This window comes from Puma concolor, chromosome A2, assembly GCF_028749965.1.
Source record: "Puma concolor isolate L17-30 chromosome A2, mPumCon1.1.hap2, whole genome shotgun sequence".
NCBI lineage: Eukaryota > Metazoa > Chordata > Mammalia > Carnivora > Felidae > Puma > Puma concolor.
Genome location: NC_141668.1, coordinates 4,721,369 through 4,733,661, shown reverse-complemented (window position 1 = coordinate 4,733,661; position 12,293 = coordinate 4,721,369). Strand labels below are relative to the sequence as shown.

General features: G+C 51.3%; 1 long non-coding RNA gene across 1 annotated transcript; it reads left to right on the top strand.

Annotated features, from left to right (window-relative positions):
* Positions 1-533: 533 nt before the first annotated feature.
* On the top strand, positions 534-4,167 carry LOC147582927 (uncharacterized). The gene is made up of 2 exons (XR_015242580.1): positions 534-917; positions 3,612-4,167. It is a non-coding gene; the product is annotated as an uncharacterized LOC147582927 (long non-coding RNA).
* Positions 4,168-12,293: the final 8,126 nt, after the last annotated feature.

The window sequence follows — 12,293 nt, the reverse complement described above, 5'->3', positions numbered from 1 at the left end:
CGGTGATTCCACACGGTCGATACGACGCCATCGACTGTATTCTCTGTGTTGTGACTGCTGTGCCCGTGACCCATTCATTCCACAGCTGGGAGCCCGTGCCTCCCCGTCCCCTCCCCCATCTTGCCCATCCCCCCACATCTCCCGTCTGGCAGCCACCAGTTTTTCTCTGTATGTATAGGACTGTACAATTTAAGTGGAGGAGATCACCCTCCATAATGAGGGTGGGCCTCATCGGATCAGCCGGTGGCTTTAAGAAAAGACTGAGAGGTTCCTAAAGAAGAAATCCTGTCTTAAGAACTCCTGCCCGCGTTTCCAGCCTGCATCCTGCCGCCATATGTATTTCAGATTCAACATTGCAGCATCAAGTTTATCTGGGTTTTGAGACTGCTGGCCAGCCCCACGGGCTCCACACCTGCCAGTCCAGTTCCTACACCTGTGAGGGCCGTTTTCCTAAAATAAGTCTGGCCCCTGCCCCCCCCCCCCCCCACGTGTGTATGTCCTGTTCAGTCTGTTCTCTCCTGGACACGCCTGAACTACCCACCCTCTCTCTCCAGCCCGGGTGTCCCGGGCGACTGCTGCAGTGGTCTTTCCTCCATTCCTAAATGCAGTCTCAGAATCTTCTGGAAGAGTCCATGAACACAGTTGTTCGGAGCTGGCACCAGAGAGAAAATCTGTTTGCTGTTCTAATTTTAGGGGATACTCTTGGTGGCTGTTGGCTGATAAAACCATTGATTGTTCTCATATTAAGTACCATCTAATTAATTTTTCAGCTAACATTTGTGGGTCTCTGATGCCAAAGTACCAAGCATTTCTTGGCACACGTCTGGCCGGGAGCTCACTGCCGGCAGAGCCGAGGAAGGGGCCGAGGAGGGGATGGCTTCACTGGTGCCCGTGGCCTCCACCACTCGCTGCATTTGGTAAGCTGCGCTGATGGGGGCTGGACGGCATCGCCGATGGGCCAGTGGGAGGGGGCCACACAGGCCCCCGTGAGCTCGGAGCCCGGGCAGCCTGGGTTCACCATGTAAGAGCACTGCCCACTCCATCAGTTGTTAATGCTAGCATTTAGCAAGCGGCCCCTTCAAGCCCCCCAGATATAACGGAGACAAAGTTTCACCGGGCGGATGGAAAAATCAAGTTTTTATTTTATTAAAAAATTATTTTTAATGCTTATTTATTTTGGGGGGGGAGGGGCAGAGAGAGAGAGAGAGAGAGAGACATAGAGACACAGAATCCCAAGCAGGCTCCAGGCTCTTAGCTGTCAACACAGAGCCCAACATGGGACTCGAACCCATGAACCGTGAGATCATCACCTGAGTCAAAGTCAGAAACTTAACCGCTGGAGCTACCCAGGTGCCCCGAAAATTGAGTTTGTAAATTTTTTATTTGAGAGAGAGAGAGAGAGAGAGAGAGAGAGAATATGAATCTCTCCCCAATGTGGGGCTCAATCCCATGACCCTGGGATCATGACCTGAACCGCAATCAAGAGTCAGATGCTCGACTGACTGAGCCACCCAGGCGCCCTGGAAAATCGAGTGTTTCACCAGAAACGGGAGACAGCGAAGGAAGGACTTGGAGTCACCAGGACGTGTGCTCACATGTGCTGCCGTGTGGGGGCGATGGTGGTTGTGGGATATGATCGAAGTGACGGACGATGCCATTAATAAATGAGGAGGAGCTTTTAATTTAACAGCAGCCCCAGATTGGAGATTAATTTTTTAAATGTTTCCTAACAAGAAAAATGAAGCAAATAAATCCCGACGATGAGGAAGTAATGAAGCCCTTGCGAGAATAGCTTGTTGCCCCAGGCAGATGAGGGAATTCGTGGGACGTCTGAGGCCAGTGCAAACCAGCAGGCTCGGGTCCCCGCATCTCAGGCCCTAGGGGACTTGGCGGGCTTGCCCTTCGAGCCCAACTGGTCATCTTTGACTAGAGAGCTTAGAGAGCATGCGGAGAAAGACAATGGCCGTGAGCAGGCTGGATCCCCGTCCCCCACCGCCCTCACCCGCGTCACCCTCTGGCTGCCGCTGATGGGGCACCCGGGGGCCGTGGCGGCCAGCTGGCTCTGCGTGGACGTGCTGGCCTCCTGGACGGCGGCCGGCGACCGCTGGGGACGTGAGCGGGGACACTGCCAGCTTGTGCAGGCCGCAAAGGGCTCAGGAGCCTGGACGTGGGGCAGTTCCTGGCCCTGGAAAAAGGGGCCGGGGGTCTTGGATGCGTCATCCCTCACAGATCAGGACCATTCTGGATTGTGGGCTGTCAGCGTCTGTGGTCTTTTGTACCTAAAGCACAGACTCCTGAAGATGTCTGTCTTCATCTTAATTTGCTCAGGCATGCCGTTTATTTATTTTATTAAAAAAAATTTTTTTTACGTTCATTTATTTTTGAGACAGAGAGAGACAGAGCATGAACAGGGGTGGGTCAGAGAGAGGGAGACACAGAATCTGAAACAGGCTCCAGGCTCTGAGCTGTCAGCACAGAGCCGGACGCGGGGCTCTAACTCATAGACCGCGAGATCATGACCTGAGCCGAAGTCGGCCGCTTAACCGACTGAGCCACCCAGGCGCCCCTCGGGCATGCCGTTTAAACAGTGGCAACTGACCATGGCTTCTAGCATCCTGACGTCCTCAGACGCCTTTGTCTTCAGCGTGATCCTGCCTGGGCTGCTGGACGCCCAGGGCTGGTTATGGAACCTCTCTGAGCTCAGTCTTCTGCTCTCTGAGGATTCCACCTGCCTGACCTTTCCTACAGCCCCCCCACCCCTCCCTGCTGCATTACACGCCGTGACGGTCGCAATGGTGTTGAACTCTCCTTTGTGAGAGCCAACAACAGCGGCAGCGATAGTCGTGGGTGACACTTAACACAGCATTCACAGTGAACCGGGTCCACACACGTCCATTCGTCCTCTTGACAAGTGGAGGACAGGCCTGCGCCCAGCGGGTGTGAGGCGCACCAGGCACTGCGCCCGCCGATTCGCGGGCCGGGGGCGGGTGAGCGCCTTGTTCTCAGATCCACCCAGGGCCTCGCGCTCTCGCTCTCGTGTAGACGGGGGAACCGAGGGGCTGACTGGCCCATCATCAAGTGGGCGAAGGAGGAGGTGTGAACGCAGCAGGCCCCTGTGTGCAGGGCCACAGGCACCCCCACCCACCCCACCCCTCCCCACCCCACCCCACGTGCGTGGCGGGGCTGCAAATGCCAGCGCCTGGGGGGTCGAAGGGTGTGAGCGGTGGGCGTCTGGGAGGAGGGGTGCGGTGGCCTGTAAAAGCATCCGTTAGGGGCTACATTGTGTCCCCCCAAGTCACGTGTAGGGGGGCCCGAACACCCGTCCTTCGGAATGTGACTTTATTTGGAAATCGGGTTCGCGTGTCACTGGCAGATGTGCTTAGTCAGGCCCAGAGCGAGATGGGCCGCGCTCCGATGTGACCGTGTCCCGATGAGCAGGGGGGGCCCACTCAGGACACGCACACGGCGGGGAGGGGAGCGCCTCGCGAAGACGAGGGCGGGTGGCCCTTCCACGCACCTGGGGACGAGGGGCGCTGCGGGTTGGCCGCCCGCGGAAGGAGCCGGCCCCGTCCACACCTGGATCCGTGACATGGGAGGTTTCCGTCCTTCAGCTGCCGGCCTGAGTACTTTGTCGACAGACCTAGCAAACTAGTACAGTGTTCGTGTTTGAAGTCCTCGGAAGGGCCAGCGCCCGCCAAACCACATCTCTACAGCGGCCCGTGACGCGCATCGGCCATGACCTTTCTCCCTGAATTGACCTCCGCTCGGTCTTTGGCCAGCCAGCTTGGAAGAGAGGGGCCTTCGAGCAAGCATCTTGCCTGGGGTGTCCTCCAGCACATGTGACATGACGATAATGACGCTGGCTGGCTGAAGTGCAAACAACGCCAGGCCAGGTTCTAATGCCTCCGTGAATCAGTGCCTCCGATTCCCCCAAACTCCGTCAATCGCTATCGCCCTGCCCTGCTCTCGACTTGGAAACGGAGGCGCGGAATGGTACTTGCTGACCGGCGGATACTTCATCAACAGTGTCGATTTTATTTTCTGTCCCCCCAAAGCCCTGAGGATTAGCATTTTGTTTGTTTTTGTTGGTCCCCCCCCCCCACTATTCAAATAAAATAATTCCAGCTCTCCTCTCCAATATTGGTGGGGGGCCTGGCATCTCGTTGAGATTTTGATGATTTTGTGGTGAGGGGGAGATCTCATATTCTTCCCTGCATGAAAGTTGGGAACTCCCACTTATTATTTTATTTTATTATTTATTTATTTATTAATTTATTTTTGAGAGAGAGAGAGCGAGCAAGCGTGGGGGTGGGGGCAGAGAGAGAGGGAGACACAGAATCCAAAGCAGCTCCAGGCTCCAAGCTGTTAGCACAGAGCCCCACGCGGGGCTCGAACCCACGAACCTCGAGACCATGACCTGAGGCGAAGTTGGATGCTTAACCGACTGCCACCCAGGTGCCCCTCCCACTTGTTTTTAAATTAGGGAAGGTGACAGAAAGGAAAGTGGGTGGAGACACGGCGGCAGAGAAACTGGAAAGCCAGCTCCAGCCGTGTGCCATGTTTATATTCTTCCACACCTTGCCCAGCAAAGATGGGAGCCATGCTGCCCGAATGAGGTGCCGTTCACATCTGGGTTAAGGGCTGGGTTTGCCAGGCAGCTGCCTGAGGCACTGATCGGTCATACGTATTTAGACAACATTTGAATAACCCAGAAACACGGTACCAGTCTTCTCCATGTCCGACATGACGGACGAGGTGTATGTTTTTAGCCCCATTGATGCAAAAGTAGATCCATAAGAATTTCATCACCACCAATTCCAAATGGGGCAAAATAGGATATGCCGTTCAGGGCCTTTAATGAATGCCTTATTTTGAATATAAAGAGGTATAAAATATTTATGAATAGAAAAGTCATTTCTTCCCACCTCCACTGAAAATATGGTAGTCACATATGAAAGGCTATATTGCTCAGAAGGGAGCCCATAGGAGTAATTTTCCCGGCATAACTTCATTTGTCCGTATAGCTGTTTCACTCACGAACCAGGCTGGCCCCGAGGTATGTGTGTGTTGATGTTTCCTCTTGCCTCTTTTTCTGCACACCTCCTGTGTTCTGGGACCCCCACCCATCTCTCTGCCTCACATCCCCCGCCCCAGCCAGCTCTCAGATAAGACTGCCAGATAAAATACAGGATGTCAAGTTAAGCAGAAATTTCTGTTAAATAGCAAATAATTTTTAAGCATAAGTATGTCCCGTGCAGTATTTATGACACATTCCAAACATTACATGGGACATACTTATGCTAAACATTATTCATTTTTATGTGAAATTCAAACTTGCCTGGATGTCCTGTATTTTTATTTGCTAAGTCTGGCAACCATACTCGCTAGTGGTTTGGGGTCGTTTCTTAGAAGACACGTGTGCGGTGTATGTGTGTGTGTGTATGTGTGTGTGGGGGGGTTGTGGAATTGTCTGAACTATCAGTTGATTGGGTAGGTTAATCTTTGGTTTATAATTTAACATTAAAACCATCACGGGGCACTCGGGTGGCTCAGTTGGCTGAGTATCTGACTTTGGCTCAGGTTATGATCTCACAGTTCAAGGGTTTGAGCCCCGCGTCGAGCTCTGTGCTGACAGCTCGGAGCCTGGAGCTGCTTCGGATTCTGTGTCTCCCTCTCTCTCTGCCCCTCCCCTGCTCACACTCTGTCTCCGTCTCTCTCAAAAATAAATAAAATATTAAAAACAATCTTAAAACCATCTATTTCACTAGTGAAAACAGAAATATGACCAGTTATTCCACTGTATGGAATGCCTTCCTCGTGCACGACATCATCTAATACTTTGGCTGTGCTTATGAGGTGGTGTATTCCTTTCCTTTGGTTAGTGAGCACCCTGCGAGGTCCAGTGCCTGCTCCGGCACATTCTGCGTCTCCAAACCACTGGGATCTTACTTTTGGGTCAACCCCTAAGGACTTCCATCCTGTCTCCTCCACTCATTAGTACATAATGATGTTTATAAGCCCTGGCCCGAGAATCTGGAGGCCAGGGTTTTACTCCTGGGTCCTACTTATTAATTGTGTGAACCTCTGTGTATTTCTTCACCTCTTTGACCCTCAGTTTCCTGGTGTCCAAATCAGAGGATGTAAATGGGGCTCTCTGGGGTGCTGGGAGGGGAAAGGTGGCAGGGATGCAGGGACGCAAAAGGACCGGGATGGGCCGATGCTGGGAATGAGCGCTTTGCTCTCCCTCCTCCCTTGGTTCTCCGACTCCTGAGATTCCAGGGAGGGGAGCCGCACCTGTCACAGTGCGCGGTTCCTGGCCCCATCAGGGCTCACGGTGGGGCTGGCCCTTGAAGGGATTTGCGGGCCGGCTATTTTGGAGGAGGACACCAGAGGGCGCCCCGCACCGCCGCCCGCCTGCTTGGCTGCGTGTGCGGAGGAGCAGTTACCGCCGGACAGCGCGGCACCCACGCCCAGTTGAGGTCGGTTCTGAGTTGAAATCAGGAGTTCCGTGTGCTTGAAAGTCTCTCACCGCTTGGGGCGGTAAAGAACCGAGCAGGACTTAGGTGGCAGGGCAAATTGTCTGCCTTCAGAGCGCGTGTGCCTGTAAGACCCTCTAGCTCCTTGGAAACAAGAACCCAGAGGCAAGTGCAGACGCTGGGTCCGCGGCCCCTGTTCCTCCCTGCTGCTCCCGTACCCGAAGCCCCAGCCGTGTGGGGCGCGCCTGGGAAGTGGGCCCTGAACCCAGGAGGGCCGGCGTGTCTCAGGCACAAACTGCCCGGCTCTGGCCTCTTAGCACACGGGAGGCCACACATCGGAAGGGACGAGAGGGCTGCCTTCCAGCTGTGGCCACGACCTTGCCAATACAGAGGAGGAAGCCAGCTCAGCACCGCAGTCCGTATGCACAGGGATGGTTCCCAGGGATGGGCAGGAGCGCGGTCGCGGCTCCCGGCCGAAGAAGGCGTGAAGACACGGCGTAAATTTGGGAAAGCTTTTTAGGTTAACGTGGCTACCATAAGGCGTCGGTCAATGAACAGGCGGGCCTGACCGGGTCATCTAGAAATGTCACTTAAGCAGCATCTTACTCACTGATGACGCCCGGAACCCTGAGAACGTGTTGGTTTGTGATGACAAGGGTCGCGTGAAGGTCTTCTGTGCCTTACAGGCTTTAATGGGTGATCATGGTTTTTAAACACTCCCCCAACGCCTCCTGGTTGTTGGTGAGTGTTGGGATGGGGACGGGGAGGGGATGCTGCAGTGAAGCCTGGTGTGTGCGGGGGCCACAGCTGTGACCGTTCACACTCGTGGGCGCGTGGTGATGGAGGTCACGGCTGCGGCCACCAGACCTTCCTGAGATTCCCCCCCGGGAGGAAAGGAGGCAGATGGGACACCTGGGAGCCTCTTGTGGCTGCTCGGTTTTTCCAAACCCCGGAGGAAGAGTCCGACCGGTGTAGGATGGCCTGGCGAGGGGCGAACCGTGGCTCTTCCTGGACGCGCTCCCTCTTGGCCGCATTTCTGATTTCTCCCCACAGCTCTGGGCTCCCCCACGCTTAGCCACACCTCTGTGTCACACAAGAACAGAGGTGGGAGAGCCAGCATCTGGGGACTCCAAGGGGACTGCCTCCGGGCCACGTGACAGGCACAGCGTGCCGGAAGCCAAGCGTGGCAGGTGGAACAGCAGACAGACCGTCGAATGCTGACGATGGCGGGACTCCCCCAGCTGCCAGGCCCAGCCCCTTACCTCACAGAGGCATTCATTGCTTTGCAGCCTCCGTGTCTGCACGCTTACGCTCTGCAGGGTGCCCACGACGAGGTATTGCTCCCAGATCCCACCCCGTCTCTGTCGCTTTGCCTTCACGCGAGGCTGAGATTGACCAGCAGCTTGAACCGCAGCTGTTTGAAGGAACATGCAATCTGCACCAGGTTTGAAATACGAAACCCAGCAAACTTGCCGGGAGATGTTCTTGGGACTCGTATGTCATGCGTGCATCTTAGGCACGGAGCTGTGGCTTTTGAAATAGATGCAGTAATGCCTGATTTGTGCCCCTGGGTGGCGCAGTCTTACCCTTGGAGGTCTGAATAGATTTGACTGTTCGCTGCCCACAGGCTCCAAAGCGGGGGGCTGTGGGCAGCTCGGCGTTTGGAGATTAGAAGTCTGCAGAACTCATCGCCAGCCCCGGGGGACACACAGCGTGGCAGAGGAACGTTCTGTTTTCCTAAAGATAATGGGAGATGAGGAGATCCTTTAATAGTAGGATATTTCATTCAAGGCGATGAAAATTTATTTGTTAGGTGCCATTTTTTATTGCTATTTTGACGAGTGATGGGTGGGTGTCGGGACATGCCCTCAGGGTTGTGCCACCTGCATCACCCCCAGTGACAGTCAACCCTAGGCTGAAGCCCCCACAGGGATGCCTGTGCTGCAGAGAGCCCCCCCCCCCCCAAAAGGCCACCCCTGCTTCCTGGACCTCCTGTCTCACCCTTGCTCCTCCTCCAATGCCTTGTCCCTGCCTCAGACCCTCACCCAGGGTCAGCCGAGGCCTCTGTTCAGATTGCACCCCAGCCCAACTTCTCCTTTGGCTTCATGCCTTCCTTCCCTCCCTGCCCTTCCCCACCTGTGCATCCCCAGAAACCCCTGTGTGCTAGTCACCATCTGAGTCGGCTTCCCCGGAGCTCTCCTGACAAGGAGCTTATGACGTCACAAAGAGACAGACCCGAGATCAGGTGAGGGCCTCGTGGCCCCTGGTGCACAGGTGTGCACTCCAGAGAGCAGGGTGGAGGGAGCAATCTCCTTGGCCTTGGAAGGATCACTGGGAGGGGGTCACATTGACTTGAAGCTTTAGGGACTTTTAAGGACGTAGGAGTTTCCCAGATGGACTCGTATGAACAGGCAAGGTCACAGAGATTGTGCAAAGGGAAGTGGGCCCTGTAGCCAGAGACTGGCAGTGACTCGGCACGAGGGAGGGAGTGAGGAGACCGGGCCCGGCATGTGGAGGTGTTGAGATTTTACCCTGTAGCCAGCGGAGGCCACGAGCATATTCTTCTGTAAGAAAGACCATTATCGTGAGCACAGTGCAGAACGGGGGGCATGGGAGGCAAGCTATCCACCAGCTGGGCGTCCCACGTCTTCCCCTCTGTCGAGTCAAATGCCTCCCCTTTATGATACAACCGGGATCCCATCTCCTTTGAGGGGATTTCTCTCCCTTAATGCCACCAGCCCCCGTGGTGTGTCCCACAACTCTGCTCGGTACTTGTGGGCAGGTTTGTAAATCCCCCGGGGCTGTCTCTGCTCTCTGGACCAGATCATACTTCGACTTTTTTTTTTAAATTTTTATTTATTTTTTAAATTTACATCCAAGTTAGTTAGCACATAGTGCAACAATGATTTGGGGAGGAGATTCCTTACCCCTTTAGCCCATCCCCCCCTCCCACAACCCCTCCACTAACCCTCTGTTTGTTCTCCATATTTATTTTTTTTTTTTAATTTTTTTTTTCAACGTTTATTTATTTTTGGGACAGAGAGAGACAGAGCATGAACGGGGGAGGGGCAGAGAGAGAGGGAGACACAGAATCGGAAACAGGCTCCAGGCTCTGAGCCATCAGCCCAGAGCCCGACGCGGGGCTCGAACTCACGGACCGCGAGATCGTGACCTGGTTGAAGTCGGACACTCAACCGACTGCGCCACCCAGGCGCCCCTGTTCTCCATATTTAAAAGTCTCTTATGTTTTGTTCCCTCCCTATTGTTATATTATTTTTGCTTCTCTTTCCTTGTGTTCATATGTCCTGTGTTTTAAAAGTCCTTATATGAGTGAAGTCATATGATGTTTGTCTTTCTCTAATTTCATTTAGCATAATACCCTCTAGTTCCATCCACATGGTTGCAAATGGCAAGATTTCATTCTTTTTGATTGCCGAGTGATACTCCATTGTATATATATCTCACATCTTCTTTATCCATTCATCCATCGATGGACATTTGGGCTCTTTCCATACTTTGGCTCTTGTCGATAGTGCTGCTATAAACATGGGGGTGCCTGTGTCCCTTCGAAACAGCACACCTGTATCCTGTGGATAAATGCCTAGTAGTGCAATTGCTGGGTTGTAGGGTCGTTCTATTTTTACCTTTTTGAGGAACCTCCATACTGTTTTCCAGAGTGGCTGCACCAGTTTGCATTCCCACCAGCAGCACAAAAGAGATCCTCCCTCTCCACATCCTCACCACCATCTGTTGTTTCCTGAGCTATTAATGTTAGCCATTCTGAGGTGTGAGGTGGTGTCTCATTGTGGTTTTAATTTGTATTTCCATGATGGTGAGTGACGTGGAGCATTTTTTCATGTGTCGGTTGGCCGCCTGGATGTCTCCCTTGGAGAAGTGTCTATTCATGTCTTTCGCCCATTTCCTCACTGGATTATTTGGTTTTTGGGTGTTGAGTTCGATAAGTTCTTTATAGATTTTGGATACTAACCCCTTATCTGATATGTCATTTGCAAATATCTTCTCCCATTCTGTTGGTTGCCTTTTAGTTTTGCTTATTGTTTCCTTCGCTGTGCAGAAGCCTTTTATTTTGATGAGGTCCCAATAGTTCATTTTTGCTTTAGTTTCCCTTGTGTTGAGTAAGAGATGTGTTGAGTAAGAAGTTGCTGTGGCCAACATCAGAGAGGTTTTGGCCTGCTTTCTCCTTGAGGATTCTGATGGCTTCCTGTCTTACATTTGGGTCTTTCATCCATTTTGAGTTTATTTTAGTGTGTGGTGTAAGAAAGTGGTCCAGGTTCATTCTTTTGCATGTCACTGTCTAGTTTTCCCAGCACTACTTGCTGAAGAGACTGTCTTTATTCCACTGGATATTCTTTCCTGCTTTGTCAAAGATGAGTTGGCCATATGTTTGTGGGTCCATTTCTGGGTTCTCTGTTCTGTTCCATTGAGCTGAGTGTCTGTTTTTGTGCCAGTACCATACTGTCTTGATGATTACAGCTTTGTAATACAGCTTGAAGTCCGGGATTGTGATGCTTCCTTCTTTGGTTTTCTTTTTCAAGATTGCTTTTTTTATTTGGGGTCCTTTCTGGTTCTGTAGAAATTTTAGGATTGTTTGTTCTAGCTCTATGAAGAATGCTGGTGTTGTTTTGATAGGGATTGCACTGAATATGCAGATTGCTTTGGGTAATATTAACATTTTCACAATATTTGTTCTTCCTATCCAGGAGCATAGAATCTTTTTACATTTTTTTTTGTGTGTCTTTTTCAGTTTCTTTCATAAGCTTTCTATAGTTTTCAGTGTGTAGATTTTTCATCTCTTTGGTTAGATTTATTCCTAGGTATTTTATGGTTTTTGGTGCAATTGTACATGGGATCAATTCCTTGATTTCTCTTTCTGTTGCTTCATTGTTGGTGTATAGGAATGCAACTGATTTCTGTGCATTGATATTATATCCTGCAACTTTGCTGACTTCATATATCAGTTCTAGCAGTTTTTTTTTTTTTGGTGGAATCTTTTGGGTTTTCCATATAAAGTATCATGTCATCTGCAAAGAGTGAATGTTTGACCTCCTCCTAGCTGATTTGGATGCCTTTTATTTCTTTGTGTTGTCTGATTGCTGAGGCTAAGACTTCCAATACTATGTTGAATAACAGTGGCGAGAGTGGCCATCCTTGTCTTGTTCCTGACCTTAGGGGGAAAGCTCTCAGTTTTTCCCCATTGAGGATGATATTAGTGTTGGGACTTTCATATATGGCTTTTATGATCTTGAAGTATGATCTTCTATCCCTACTTTCTTGAGGGTTTTTATCAAGAAAGGATGCTGTATTTTGTCAAATGCTTTCTCTGCAGCTATTGAGAAGACGATATGGTTCTTGTCCTTTCTTTTATTGATGTGATGAATCACATTGATTGTTTTGCAGATATTGAACCAGCCCTTTATCCCAGGTATAAATCCCACTTGGTCATGGTGAATTTTTTTAAATGTATTGTTGGATCCGGTTGGCTAATATCTTGTTGAGGAATTTTGCATCCATATTCATCAGGGAAATTGGTCTGTAGTTCTCCTTTTTAGTGGGGTCTTTGTCTGGTTTTGGAATCAAGGTAATGCTGGCTTCATAGAAAGAATTTGGAAGTTTTCCTTTCATTTATATTTTTTGGAACAGCTTCAAGAGAATAGGTGTTAAAAGCCATCTGGCCCTGGACTCTTGTTTTTGGGGAGATTTTTGATTACTAATTCAATTTCTTTAGTGGATATGGGTCTGTTCAAATTTTCTATTTCTTCCCGTTTCAGTTTTGGTAGTGTATATGTCTCTAGGAAT